The sequence below is a fragment of the Hyla sarda genome, chromosome 2 (assembly GCF_029499605.1).
Source record: "Hyla sarda isolate aHylSar1 chromosome 2, aHylSar1.hap1, whole genome shotgun sequence".
NCBI classification, from domain to species: Eukaryota; Metazoa; Chordata; class Amphibia; order Anura; family Hylidae; genus Hyla; species Hyla sarda.
Window position 1 is genome coordinate 367,564,715 of NC_079190.1, and position 16,258 is coordinate 367,580,972.

General features: G+C 43.1%; 1 long non-coding RNA gene across 1 annotated transcript; it reads right to left on the bottom strand.

Annotated features, from left to right (window-relative positions):
• Positions 1-2,252: 2,252 nt before the first annotated feature.
• Positions 2,253-16,029, bottom strand: LOC130356622 (uncharacterized). Its single transcript, XR_008888949.1, has 3 exons — positions 15,945-16,029; positions 2,532-2,614; positions 2,253-2,434 (listed from the first exon to the last, which is right to left on the bottom strand). It is a non-coding gene; the product is annotated as an uncharacterized LOC130356622 (long non-coding RNA).
• Positions 16,030-16,258: the final 229 nt, after the last annotated feature.

A 16,258-nucleotide genomic window follows, 5' to 3' on the forward strand; every position in this document is an offset into this window, starting at 1 on the left:
AGAGCCTCCCCAGCCGGTGTGAGGGGATCTCACCTCACAGCTCCTCCCCTCCGCTCTTCAAAGTTTGCCGAAGCTAGAGCCAGGAGGAGCGAGGGTAGAGCCCGAGGTCGCACGTCTGCAGGAGATGATTAAGCCACGCCCCCTCATCCCCCCTCCCGGAGTATGGAGAGCTCAGCTCTGCATAATACAAGACAGGGGGAGAATGAGGACGTACACAGCTCCTCCCCTCCCCTGCTCTGTCTACACAGGACCTAATTTATAACGGGGAGGTTTCAAGTTTTCACAGGGGAAAATACTGAGCAGGGGGAGGGGAGAGGACATGTGTGAGGAGACATACTGCACTGCACGGGCTGGGGATTTCACCTCACACCGGCTCAGGTGGTTGTATATGTATGTAATGTATGATTGGGGGGGGGTGTATCAGCGGCAGGTATATGTATGATGTGTGCATATGTATGGTGTATGTGTCATGTGTATATATGATGTGTGTATGTGTAATGTTTGAATGTAATGTATGATATAGGGGGTAGTGGCAGGTGTATGTATGATGTGTACAAATATATGGTGTGAGTGTATGTGTATATATGATGTGTGTATGGTGTATGTGTGTATGTAATGTATGATGTGGGGTGGGCAGCAGCAGGTGTATGTATGATGTGTGCATATGTATGGTGTATATTTATGGTGTGAGTGTATGTGTATATATGATGTGTGTATGGTGTATGTGTGTATGTAATGTATGATGTGGGGTGGGCAGCAGCAGGTGTATGTATGATGTGTGCATATGTATGGTGTATATTTATGGTGTTAGTGTATGTGCATATATGATGTGTGTATGGTGTATGTGTGATGTGTGTATGTAATGTATGATATAGGGGGCAGTGGCAGGTGTATGTATGATGGGGGGATTCATCAATCTTTATAGAGTAATTTTAAGTGTATTTTCTTGCGCAAAATCTTGCGCAATGATATTTTCTGCGTTCTTTATGTGCATCTTTTTTGGTGGAACTTTTCTACAGATGTCACCCTTCGGGTGTACCGTAGAGCCATTTTTCCCATAGACATCGATTTACTAACTGTGGGTTTTTTTTCTGGACGCACAAAAAGAACGCAAGTGTCATTTTTTTGCGCAAATATACACCACCTCGGAGGACACGTACCAAAGTGTGTATTTTCACACAATAAGGACTGAAACTCCCATCATAGACAGACTCTGCCCATGATGGAAGTTATAGTCCAGGGGCTGAGGTGCAGATCGCACTGGGTCATTATCCAGAGACCCGCTGCGATCCGCATTTATTAACTGTAAAAGCCGGCGATACATGCGGCTTCACTGCGCTGACACTTCTATATACACTGTCATAATTCATAATCCCCGCCGCCTAGAGAGGAGAGCTCTGATTGGTCAATAGCTATTCTCCAATCAGAGCTCCCCTCTCCCGGCAGGGATTATGAATCTTTACAGTCTATATAGAAGCCGGTGGCAGCGTGATGTAGCTGCATGTACCACCAGCTTTTTAATTTAAATGCAGATCGCAGCAGATCATTTTGGAGATTTGCTGCGATCCGCATTACATCAGTGGCTCCCCAATTTAACCTGTTCCTGCAGAATGACATATATAAATGTCATGATGTGCAGGTAGTTCGCGGATCAAGACATTTTTATATGTCATGCAGTTAACCCGGCGATCACACGGGCTAACTGGCAGAAGTCCCGCTGTTACCAGCGGGGGACAACTTCTGCAAGCCCCCCAGGACCAACTGTGGATGGTCTTGGTCAGCGATCATTGTGGTTGGTCCCTGTGGACCAATCACAGTGATCGCCGACTCTGGGGGGTTAAAGTTCAGATCCGCCGCTCTTCCAGCACCTAGAAGTCGGGTAGAGCGGGGGAGGAGGATCCCGGAAGCTGCGGGGGGCCGCGGCACATACCTGCTGTGGGACCGGCGGGGACGGCATGGACCGGGGACCGTCTAGAAGGCAGCTGCGGCAGGTAAGTGGAAGTAGCAGTGAAGATCGCCGTAAAGTGATATTCACTGCTGCTTCTAGTAGTTTCAAAACTACAACTCCCAGCATGCCCAGACAGCCTTTGACTGTCTGGGTATGCTGGGAGCAGGGGCAGATCCAGAGTAGAGTCTCGGGAGGGGCACTATTAGAGTATTTTGTGTTGGCGGACAGAAAATAAGATGTTGCTTACGGAACTTACAATATTATTTAATGTATCATACAGTCCTAACCTTGTTTAAGACTCTTAGGCCATGCTCACATGTCAGAATAATAATCAAATATACCAATTGCCACAGAATGGGAAAGTGCTAAAGAAGTTTTTACCATTTAAAACTACAGCTCCCAGTCTGACCTAAGCAGTGGTAAGGGGATGCTGGGAGTTGTTGTTTCACCCATCATTACTGCAGAACTTCTTCAGTGACTCCAGCTCTGATGGGACACACACAGGAGGATACAGAATGATATCAGTGACTACAGGTGACATCTTCTCTATAGTCTTTCCTTATCTAATGCAGATGCTACATACCACCGGGACTTGTTCCAGCTAAATCTTCTCTCTGCAGAACTTGACGCCCAGATGGCTCCTCACAATGTCAGCGGATTCTGATCCTTTATATGAAAACAATAATTATTATAAACCTGCCAGACACTGTATTCTTCGAATATAATACTGGCACATACCTTCTGAATATAATTCTGACACACTGTACCCCAGAATAAACAACACACTGTACCCTCTGAATATAATACCGCCACACACCGTACCCTCTGAATATAATACTATCATATACTGCACCCTCTGAATATAACACTAACACACACTGTGCCCTCTAAATTTAATACTAGCAAACACTGCACTCTCTGAATATAATACTACCACACACTGTGCCCTCTGAATATAATACTACCACACTGTGCCCTCTAAATTTAATATTACCAAACACTACACACTCTGAATATAATACTACCACACACTGTACCCTCTGAATATAATACTACCACACACTGTGCCCTCTGAATATAATACTACCACACTGTGCCCTCTACATTTAATACTACCAAACACTGCACTCTCTGAATATAATACTACCACACACTGAACTCTCTGAATATAATACTAGCACACACTGTACCCTCTGAATATAATACTACCACACACTGTGCCCTCTAAATTTAATACTACCAAACACTGCACTCTCTGAATATAATACTACCACACACTGCACTCTCTGAATATAATACTACCACACACTGTGCCCTCTGAATATAATACTACCACACTGTGCCCTCTAAATTTAATACTACCACACACTGCACTCTCTGAATATAACTTGCTGTGCAGTGCACCCTCTGAATAAAATACCCAAATGTTTTGTGGCCCATAAAAAAACGTACCACCCCAGAAATTCCTCAGAATCTACAATATACTTCTGAAATGCAGAACACTCTGTGCCTTCACATATAGTAATAATGCCCCATCTTGTGCCCCTACATATAATAATTATGACCCGTCCTGTTCCCCTCACATAATAATGCCCTGTGCCCCTAGCATATATTGCCCCCTGTGCTGTGCCCTTCACATATAATTCCCCCGTTCTTTGCCCCTCACATATAATGCCCCCATCATGCACCCCTCATGTATAATGCCCCCATCATGCACCCCTCACATATAATGCCCCGTGCTGTGCCCTTCACATATAATGCCCCGTTCTTTGCCCCTCACACATAATGCCCCCGTTCTTTGCCCCTCACACATAATGCCCCCATCATGCGCCCCTCACATATAATGCCCCCTGTCCTGTCCCCTCAGGGGGCATTATATGTGAGGGGCACAGCACAGGGGGCATTATATGTTTGGGGCACATGACAGGAGCATTATATGTGAGGGGCGCATGATGGCGCATTATATATGAGGGGCACAGGATGGGGGCATTATATATGAGGGGCGCATGATGGGGGCATTATATGTGAGGGGCACAGCACAGGGGGCATTATATGTGATGGGCACAGAACAAGGGGCATTATATGTGTGGGGCACAGCACGGGCATTATATGTGAGGGGAACAGCACAGGGGACATTATGTGTGGGGCACAGCACAGGGGGCATTATATGTGTGGGGCACAGAACAGGGGGCATTATATCATATAATGCCCCCTGTGCTGTGCCCCATACATATGCCCCCTGTGCTGTGCCCCATACATATAATACCCCCTGTGCTGTGACCTCCACACATATAATTCATATGTGTGGGCACAGCACATGGGGGCATTATATGTGAGGGGCACAGCACAGGGGGTATTATATGTGTGGGGCACAGCACAGGGGGCATTATATGTGAGGGGCACAGCACAGGGGGCCCCCCTGTCATGTGCTCTTCACATATAGTGCCCCCAGTGCTTTGCCCTGCAGCCCCTCACATTAAAAATTCCCCCCTAAGTTTTTAAATCCCCCTCCCCACTCCTCCTGTACAATATAGTGCCCTTAACAGTGGCACATATTCTATCCCCCAAATCCCCTGAGCATACTCTTAGTACTTACAGTATGCTGGCCGCGGGGACGGGATTTCCGGGCGCCGGCGCGATGATGTGACGTCATCGCGCCGGCCTGCAGTGGATCGCGTCCCCGCAGCTCACATGCTGTGTACTCACAGTGTGTGACAGTCAAGGTTAGTGAATGGTGGAGCTCCACCATTCTAGGGGGCAGCAATCTCGGGGGGCCACTGGCTGGGAGTTGTAGCTTTGCAACATCTGGAGGGCCGCAGTTTGGACACCACTGTGCAGTGGTCTCCAATCTGTGCTCTTCCAGATGTTGCAAAACTACAACTCTCAGCATGGCCAGACAGTCCAGGCATGCTGGGAGCTGTAGTTCTGTAGCATCTGGCCCTTCAGATGTTGCCGAACTACAACTTCCAGCATGCCTGGGCAGTCTGGGCATGCTTGAAGTTGAAGTTTTGCAACAGCTGGAGGCACATAGGTTGGGAAACTACAACTCCCAGCATGCTCAGACAGCCGAAGGGAATGCTGGGAGTTGTAGTTTTGCAACAACTGGAGGAGAACAGTTGGGAGACCGCTAAGTAGTGGTGTCCAAACTGTAGCCCTCCAGATGTTGCAAAACTTCAACTCCAAGCATGCCCAGACTGTCCAGGCATGCTTTGAGTTGTAGTTAGGCAACGTTTGAAGGGCCAGATGTTACAAAACCACAACTCCCAGCATGTCTGGACTGCCTGGGCATGCCGGGAGTTGTAGTTTTGCAACAACTGGAGGCGCGCTGGTTGGGAAACATTGTCTGTTTTCTAACTCAGTGTTTCCCTACCTGTGTGCCTCCAGCTGTTGCAAAACTATAACTCCCAGCATGCACTGACAAACCGCACATGTTGGGAGTTGTAGTTTGGCAACAGCTGGAGGCGTACGGGTTGGGAAACACTGAGTTAAGTAACAAACTCTCAGTGTTTTGCAACCAGTGTGCCTCCAGCTGTTGCTTAACTACAGCCCCCTATGATGGGAGTTGTAGTTTAGCAACAATTGGAGGCTCCCTTTTTAATAACACGCTGCATTATGTGCGCTCTTCCCAGGGGAGAGCACAAAAAATGTACTAACCCATATTTCTTCAGATTCGGTGGACTTCGACGACGACTAGCGTTTTTTTATTTATTTATTTCAATAAAATGGTTAAAGAGGCCTGTGGAGGAGTGATTTTTTTTTATTAAAATTTTTTTTCAATGTGTCCGTGTTTTTTATAATTGAATTTTCAGGGTTTGTAGGGGAAGCTGTCTTATAGACAGAATCCATTACTAAGCCAGGGCTTAGCGTTAGCCCCAAAAACAGCTAGCGCTAACCCCCAATTATTACCCCGGTACCCACCACCACAGGGGTGCCAGGAAGAGCTGGTACCAACAGGCCCGGAGCGTCAAAAATGGCGCTCCTGGGCCTAGGCGGTAACAGTCTGGCGTTATTTAGGCTGGGGACCCTGGTAACGCCAGGCTGTTGCTGCTTGGTTGGTATCTGGCTGATACTGAAAATAGGGGGAACCCTATGTGTTTTTTTTATAAATAAAAAAAGTGTGTGGTTCCCTAATTTTTTCAGTATCAGCCAGATACCAACCAAGCAGCAACAGCCTGTGGCGGTAGGTACCGGGGTAATAATTGGGGGTTGGCATTAGCTGTTTTGGGGGCTAAAGCTAAGCCCCAGCTTAGTAATGGATTCTGTCTACAAGATGGCTTCCACTACTAAGCCTAAAAATTCAATTATAAAAAACACAACACAATGAAAAAAACATTTTATTTAAAAAAACACTCCCCTACAGCCCTCGTTAACCCCTTTATTAACATAAAAAAAAGAACGCTGTTCATCATTCCAATCCACAAAATCTGACATAGTCCTCTGCATTCACGTATCTAAATTTAAAAGATAAAAAAAAATATTTAGTAATTTTTTTTTGTTTCCACACACAAGCAAAAATGCAATAAAAAAACACAAGAAAAACTGACAAAGCGCAGGAAAAAGCTGGGACAGTTTTTCCGGCGTTTTTTATGATGCATAAAAAATCTCAATGGAGCTAGCTACAGCTCTCCCACCGCTAATAGCCTGGCATGCTTCGATCGCTGTGGACGGCTATTAAACCATTAGATCACCACTGTCAAAGTTGACAGCAGTGTCTAAAGGGATCTTATAACCACCCCTGGTGGTCTAGTGGAGTGGATCATACTATTTTGGTTGAAATTATTTTATCTACCAGGACAAGTGGATTTTCTTGAGGGACAAGTAGATTGTGTTCCGCTTTAATCCCTTGGACAAGTCCTTTTTTTTTTTTTTTTTTTCACCCCCCTGCTGCCACATTATACACACATGGCCATCATACACATACACAGCTTCTATATGCATATACACTGCCACTATATAGACACACACTGCCATCATACACACATATACAGCCACTATATACACATACACTGCCACTGTATATACACATACAGCCATCATAAATATATACACTGCCTCTATATACACATGAACTGCCCCTTTATACACACATGGCCATCATACACATACACAGCTTCTATATACATATACACTGCCACTATATAGACACACACTGCCATCATGCACACATATACAGCCACTATATGCACATACACTGCCACTGTATATACACACACATCCATCATAAATATATACATTGCCTCTATATACACACACTGCCCCTTTATACACACATGGCCATCATACACATACACAGCTTCTATATATATATACACTGCCACTATATAGACACACACTGCCATCATACACACATATACAGCCACTATATACACATACACTGCCACTGTATATACACACACATCCATCATAAATATATACACTGCCTCTATATACACACACTGCCCCTTTATATACACATGGCCATCATACACACATACACAGCTGCTATATGCATATACACTGCCACTATATAGACACACACTGCCATCATACACACATCTACAGCCACTATATACACATACACTGCCACTGTATATACACATACAGCCATCATAAATATATACACTGCCTCTATATACACATGCACTGCCCCTTTATACACACATGGCAATCATACACACATACACAGCTGCTATATGCATATACACTGCCACTATATAGACACACACTGCCATCAAACACATATATACAACCACTATATACACTGCCACTGTATATACACACACATCCATCATAAAATATACACTGCCTCTATATACACACACTGCCCCTTTATACACACATGGCCATCATACACAGCTTCTATATGCATATACACTGCCACTATGTAGACACACACTGCCATCATACACACATATACAGCCACTATATACACATACACTGCCACTGTATATACACACACCCATCATAAATATATACACTGCCACTATATAGACACACACTGCCATCATAAATATATACACTGCCTCTATATACACACACTGCCCCTTTATACATACATGTTAATCTAACACATACACAGCTTCTATATGCATATACACTGCCACTATATATATATATATATATATATATATATACACACACTGCCATCATACACACATATACAGCCACTATATAAACATACACTGCCACTGTATATACACACACACCCATCACAAATATATACACTGCCTCTGTATACACACACTGCCCCTTTATACACACATGGTCATCATACACATACACAGCATCTATATACACACACTGGGGGACATGTATCATTTCCAGTGTATAATAGAAGTTTTTTACCCCTCTGCCTGTTGTGTAAATTTGGCGCAGCTGCGTTAAATTTATCATTCTTGTGCAGCTACTTTCTTGAATTGCGTTTAAATTTAGAATTCTCCTCAGAACATAAATTTACACCGCAGCTCTATTTAGTAGGAGCTTTGTCTGCAGCGTATCTGCACCTAAACAGTAAGTGTGTCCTCGTTATTAGTTTTAGAATTTTTTTTCTTCATTATGTAGAGTTTTAATCTCACAATAATACCACTTTTTGCACCCAATTATAACACATCAATTATACCAATGTCCTTATTCTTCATTTAACATCTGTGACACCCCTGTGCAAATCACCTCAAATGTACATGGTGCACTCTACCTTATGGGCCTTGTTGTGCGCCCGCAGAGCACTTTGCGCCCACATATGTGGTATCTCCGTACTCTGGCTAAATTGTGTCCCAAAATATTGGGGATCTTTTTTCCCATTTACCTCTTGTGAAAATGTAAAGTATGCGGCAACACCTGCATGTCAGTGTAAATAATTTTATTTTTATACACTAACATACTGGTGTAGACTCCAACTGTTCCTTTTCATAATAGGTAAAAGGAGAAAAAGCCCCCCAAAATCTGTAAGGCAATTTCTCCCGAGTACGGCGATACCCCATATGTGACCCTAAAATGTTGCCTTGAAATACGACAGGGCTCCAAAGTGAGAGCGCCATGTGCATTTGAGGCCTAAATTAGGGTTTTGCATAGGGGTGGACATAGGGGTATTCTATGCCAGTGTTTCCCAAACAGGGTGCCTCCAGCTGTTGCAAAACTCCCAACATGCCTGGACAGTCAATGGCTGTCCGGCAATACTGGTAGTTGTTGTTTTGCAACAGCTGGAGGCTCCATTTTGGAAACAGTGCCGTACCAGACGTTGTTCATATTTATTGGGGAGGGGGGCTGTGTAGCAGTATGTGTATATATAGTGTTTTTTACTTATTTTATTTAAGTGTAGTGTAGTGTTTTTAGGGTACAGTCAAACGGGCGGGGGTTGACAGCGAGTTTGCTGCATCTCAATCTTGCAGCACTCCCTGTAAACCTCCGCCCATGTGAGTGTACCCTGTCCATTCACATTGGGGGGACGGGGGGGGGGGGAAACATCCAGCTGTTGCAAAACTACAACTCCGAGCATGCCCTTTGGCTGTCCGTGCATGCTGGGAGTTGTAGTTTTGCAACAGCTGGAGGCACACTGGTTGCGAAACACGGAAACAGACTCAGCCTTTTGCAACCAGTGTGCCTTCAGCTGTTGCAAAAACTTCAAATCTCAGCATGCAGTGACAGCAGAAGGACATGCTGGAACATGTAGTTATGCAACAGCTGGAGGCATACTGCTACAACTCCCAGCATGCCCTTTGGCAGTCCGTGCATGCTGAGGGTTGTAGTTATGCAACAGCTGAAGGCACACTGGTTGCAAAACACTTGAAAGTTTTTTACTTAACTTAGTGTTTCCAAACCAGTGTGCCTCCAGCTGTTGCACAACTTCAATTCCCAGCATGCATGGTCTGTCAGTGCATGCTGGGCGTTATAGTTTGGAGGCACAGCTGGAGGCACACGGGTTGGGAAAAAGAGTTAGGAAACGAACAATGTTTCCCAACTAGTGTGCCTCCAGCTGTTGAAAAACTATAATTCCCAGCATGGCCAGACATGCTGGAAGTTGTATTTCGGCAATATCTGAAGGGTCAGATGTTGACAAACTACAACTCCCAGCATGCTTGGGCAGTCTGGGCATGCTGGGAGTTGTAGTTTTGCAACAGCTGGAGGTCCACAGTTTGTAGACCACTGTATAATGGTCTCCAATCTGTGGTCTTCCAGATGTTACAGAATTACAACTCCCAGCATGCCTCGACAGAGTGGGCATGCTGAGATTTGTAATTTTGGAACATCTGGAAGAGCACAGATTGGAGACCATTATACAGTGGTCTCCAAACTGTGGCCCTCCAGATGTTGCAAAACTACAACTCCCAGCATGCCCAGAAAGCCAAAGGCTGTCTGGGCATGCTGGGAGTTGCAGTTTTGAAACTCCCAGAGGCAGCAGTGAGATCGCTTTACGGCGATCTCACTGCTGCCAATGAAGATGCCGCCCTGCTGCTGCAAACTCACCGCCGGGACGCACAACCGCCGGGACCACCTGGAGGACACCGCTCGCGCCGGGACCGCTCATGACACCGCATGGCCGGGTAAGTGACGCTGGGGGACGGGTAAGGGACACTTAGCAGAGCGCTGCTAAGTATTCTCATAGCGAAACACTGCTATCAGCTAGTTAGATTTGACTAGCTGATAGCAGCGATCGCTGGGGGGGGAGGATGAAAACCCCCCCCCGTGGTCACATGGTAAGATGGCTGGCTATCAGTGATAGCCACCATCTTACCGGGCGCTGGGGAAAAGTATAACGGAAAGCAGTAAATTGTAAAAATAAAAAGGAGAATGATCTACAGTGTGAGGCTGGGTTCACACTACGTTTTTGCCATACTGTTTTTAATCCGTTTTTCTAAAGAAAATCGTATGGCAAAAAAACGGATGGAACAGTATGGAAAAAAGTAAACCGTATGCGTTTTTAAACAACATACTGTTTTTAAAAGTGCATACAGTTCCGTCAGTTTTTATAGAAAAAAAACCCATAAGGTTTTGAAAATTTTGTCCATTTTTAATGGGAGGGGTCTTGTGTGGGGACTTTAGGATTCAAATGCGCATGTGCAAAGTAAAAACGTATACGTTTTTCCCGTATGGAACCGTATACATGTGCTTTTCCCATTGACGTCCATGTTAAAAGAAACGTATGCGGTTGCAGTACGGTTTTTAAACAGGAGTCAAAACCGTGGTTGACCACAATTTTGTCTCCGGTTTAAAAACCATACTGCAACTGCATACGTTTTTTTTTAACATGGACGTCAATGGGAAACGCACATGTATACGGTTCCATACGGGAACAACGTATACGTTTTTACTTTGCAGATGCGCATTTGAATCCTAATGTCCCCACCCAAGACCCCTCCCATTAAAAATGGACAAAATTTTCAAAAACGTATGGGTTTTTTTCTATAAAAACTGACGGAACTGTATGCACTTTTAAAAACAGTATACTGTTTCAAAACGCATACGGTTTACTTTTTTCCATACGGTTCCATCCGTTTTTTGCCATACGGTTTTCTTTAGAAAAACGGATTGAAAACAGTATGGCAAAAACGTAGTGTGAACCCAGCCTTAAGTGGATTACAAAGCTATTTTAATGTGACGGAGCTTGTGCAATGATAAGTTATCAAACATTTCCTATGTAAATGTATTAAATTGTTGGATCATAAAATAACAATATACAAGTGATCTAATGAATAACTGAACAGTAAACAAATATTCTATATGCAAATTATTTTAAAAGTGCTTTGGAATAACCAAGGAGTAAAAAGCAATAGAAAGCAAACCAAATGAGGAATTGAGATCAGAAAGTAAAAACATTCTGGTGGTTCCTTAGTAGAACTTTCCTTCAGAAATAGAAAGGATTGCTACATGCAGTTAAAGATGGCTTATATTTATGGGGAAAAAGACGCACTTGCGTCAAAATTTTTGGTGCAAAGGAAAAGTACGCAGGTAATAAATCCATGTGTACTATAGATGTCACTCCAAGGTACCCTGATTCAGCCACATCTGGAGGACATGCTCTACCAAAACGTGCGCAAAAAAATGCGCAAAAAAAGGGCTTGCGCAAAATTTTGCGCAAAAAAATACACACAAAACAGGGGTAAAATCTTTGATACATGTCCCCCACTGTCCCTTTATACACACATGGCCATCATACACACATACACAGCTTCTATATACACATACACTGCCATCATACAAATATATACAGCCACTATATACACATACACTGCCACTGTATATACACACACATCCATCATAAATATATACACTGCCTCTATATACACATACACTGCCTCTTTATACACACATGGCCATCATACACATACACCGCTTCTATATGCATATACACTGCCACTATAGAGACACACACTGCCATCATACACATATATACAGCCACTACATACACATACACTGCCACTGTATATACACACACATCCATCATAAATATATACACTGCCTCTATATACACATACACTGCCCCTTTATACACACATGGCCATCATACACATACACCGCTTCTATATGCATATACACTGCCACTATAGAGACACACACTGCCATCATACACATATATACAGCCACTACATACACATACACTGCCACTGTATATACACACACATCCATCATAAATATATACACTGCCTCTATATACACATACACTGCCCCTTTATACACACATGGCCATCATACACATACAACGCTTCTATATGCATATACACTGCCACTATATAGACACACACTGCCATCATACACACATATACAGCCACTATACACACATACAATGCCACTGTATATACACACACATCCATCATAAATATATACACTGCCTCTATATACTTACACTGCCTCTATATAAACACAAGGCCATCATACACAGCTTCTATATGCATATACACTGCCACTATATATACACACACTGCCATCATACACACATATACAGCCACTATATACACATACACTGCCACTGTATATACACACACAGCCATCATAAATATATACACTGCCTCTATATACACACACTGCCCCTTTATACACACATGGCCATCATACACACATACACAGCTTCTACATGCATATACATTGCCACTATAGAGACACACACACTGCCATCATACACACATATACAGCCACTATATACACATACACTGACACTGTATATACACATACAGCCATCATAAATATATACACTGCTTCTATATACACACACTGCCCCTTTATACACACATGTCCATCATACACAGCTTCTATATGCATATACACTGCCACTATATAGACACAGGCTGCCATCATACACACATATACAGCCACTATATACACATACACTGCCACCGTATATACACACACATCCATCATAAATATATACACTGCCTCTATATATACACACATCCATCATAAATATATACACTGCCTCTATATACACATACACTGCCCCTTTATATACACATGGCCATCATACACATACACAGCTGCTATATGCATATACTCTGCCACTATATAGACACACACTGCCATCATACACACATATACAGCCACTATATACACACACATCCATCATAAATTTATACACTGCCTCTATATACACATACACTGCCACTATATATACACACACCCATCATAAATATATACACTGCCTCTATATACACACACTGCCCCTTTATACACACATGTCCATCATACACAGCTTCTATATGCATATACACTGCCACTATATATACACACACTGCCATCATACACATATATACAGCCACTATATACACTGCCACTGTATATACACACACATCCATCATAAATATATACACTGTCTCTATATACACATACACTGCCCTTTTATACACACATGGCCATCATACACACATACAAAGCTTCTATATGCACATACTGCCCCTTTATACACACATGGCCATCATACATATATACACTACTTCTATATACACACATGGCCATCATACACATACACAGCTTCTATATGAATATACATTTCCACTATATAGACACACACTGCCATCATACACATACACAGCTTCAATATGAATATACATTGCCACTATATAGACACACACTGCCATCAAACACACATATACAGCCACAATATACACATACACTGTCACGGTATATACACACACAGCCATCATAAATATATACACTGCCTCTATATACACATACACTGCCCCTTTATACACACATGGCCATCATACACACATACACAGCTTCTATATGTATATACACTGCCACTATATTGACACACACTGCCATCATACACACATTTACAGCCACTATATACACATACACTGCCACAGTATATACACACACAGCCATCATAAATATATACGCAGCTTCTATATGCATATACACTGCCACTATAGAGACACACACTGCCATCATACACACATATACAGCCACAATATACACATACACTGTCACTGTATATACACACACAGCCATCATAAATATATACACTGCCTCTTTAAATACACATGGCTATCATACACATACACAGCTGCTATATGCATATACACTGCCACCATATAGACACCCACTGCCATCATACACACATATACAGCCACTATGTACACATACACTGCCACTGTATATACACACACAGCCATCACAAATATATACAGTGCCTCTATATACGCATACACTGCCCCTTTATAAACACATGGCCATCATACACATACACAGCTTCTACATGCATATACACTGCCACTATATATACACACACTGCCATCATGCACACATATACAGCCACTCTATACACATACACTGCCACTGTATATACACACACATCCATCATTAATATATACACTGCCTCTATATACACACACTGCCCCTTTATACACACATATACAGCCACTGTATATATACACACACATCCATCATTAATATATACACTGCCTCTATATACACACACTGCCCCTTTATACACACATGGCCATCATACACATACATAGCTTCTATATGCATATACACTGCCACTATATAGACACACACTGCCATTATACAAACATATACAGCTTCTATATGAATATACATTTCCACTATATAGACACACACTGCCATCATAAATATATACACTGCCTCTATATACACATACACTGCCCCTTTATACACACATGGCCATCATACACACATACACAGCTTCTATATACATATGCACTGCCACTATATAGACACACACTGCCATCATACACACATATACAGCCACTATATACACATTCACTGCCACTGTATATACACACACATCCATCATAAATATATACACTGCCTCTATATACACATACACTGCCCCTTTATACACACATGGCCATCATACACATACATAGCTGCTATATGCATATACACTGCCACTATATATACACACACTGCCATCATACACATATATACAGCCACTATATACACTGCCACTGTATATACACACACATCCATCATTAATATATACACTGCCTCTATATACACACAATGCCCCTTTATACACACATGGCCATCATACACATGCACCGCTTCTATAAGCATATACACTGCCACTCAGGGGCGTACCTAGAGCATTTGGCACTCGGGGCGGACCCTTTGTTTGGAATCCCCCCCCCACACACGCATCCCCCCTTAATTACACCCCCTCCCTCCCCTCCCCCAAGGAGCGGACTGACAACACTCGGGGCCCCCGGACCAAGAAAAAAGCAAGGGCCCCTGCAGCTCGTCAAACTTCTGCCACACTCCTATTTCACCCAAATCCCACACACAATAAACTAAAATTTATATATGTAAGAAACACTTTAACGTAGGTAAATTTCTATAACCAATAATACTGGTATACAAGGAGTAAATCTATATCACCACACAATAACTGGATAATACCACCATACCGTACTGAATAAAACCACTATACACAGACCAGTATACTATACAGGATCTGTATACAATATAAGTGATTATATACAGGACCATATGGCGGTAGATATCAGCTGTACACAGGATCTGTACATCATATAAGCAATTACAGTTACATTTTGGGACTCACAATTACGTCTTTTCTGATCAGCGGCGTCCTCTTTCCTTTTCTTCTCCGTCCGGATAAGACCGCCATGTGGATCTCTTAACATCTGCAGGAAAAACATGTCAGACTCTGCATATTTTCAGTGCCCTTCCCTCCTCTACACAATCTTTCCATCTATAGGCCCACAAACTGTAATAATGCCCTCCTTTGTGTCCTGCACAGTAAAAGGGGAGGTAGGTAGGTAGCCAGGTAACCCCCTCTTTCCCATAAGTATATGCAGAGCTACACCCCCCCCTCTTTCCCATAGGTATATCTAGGGCTGGGCGGTATACTGGTTC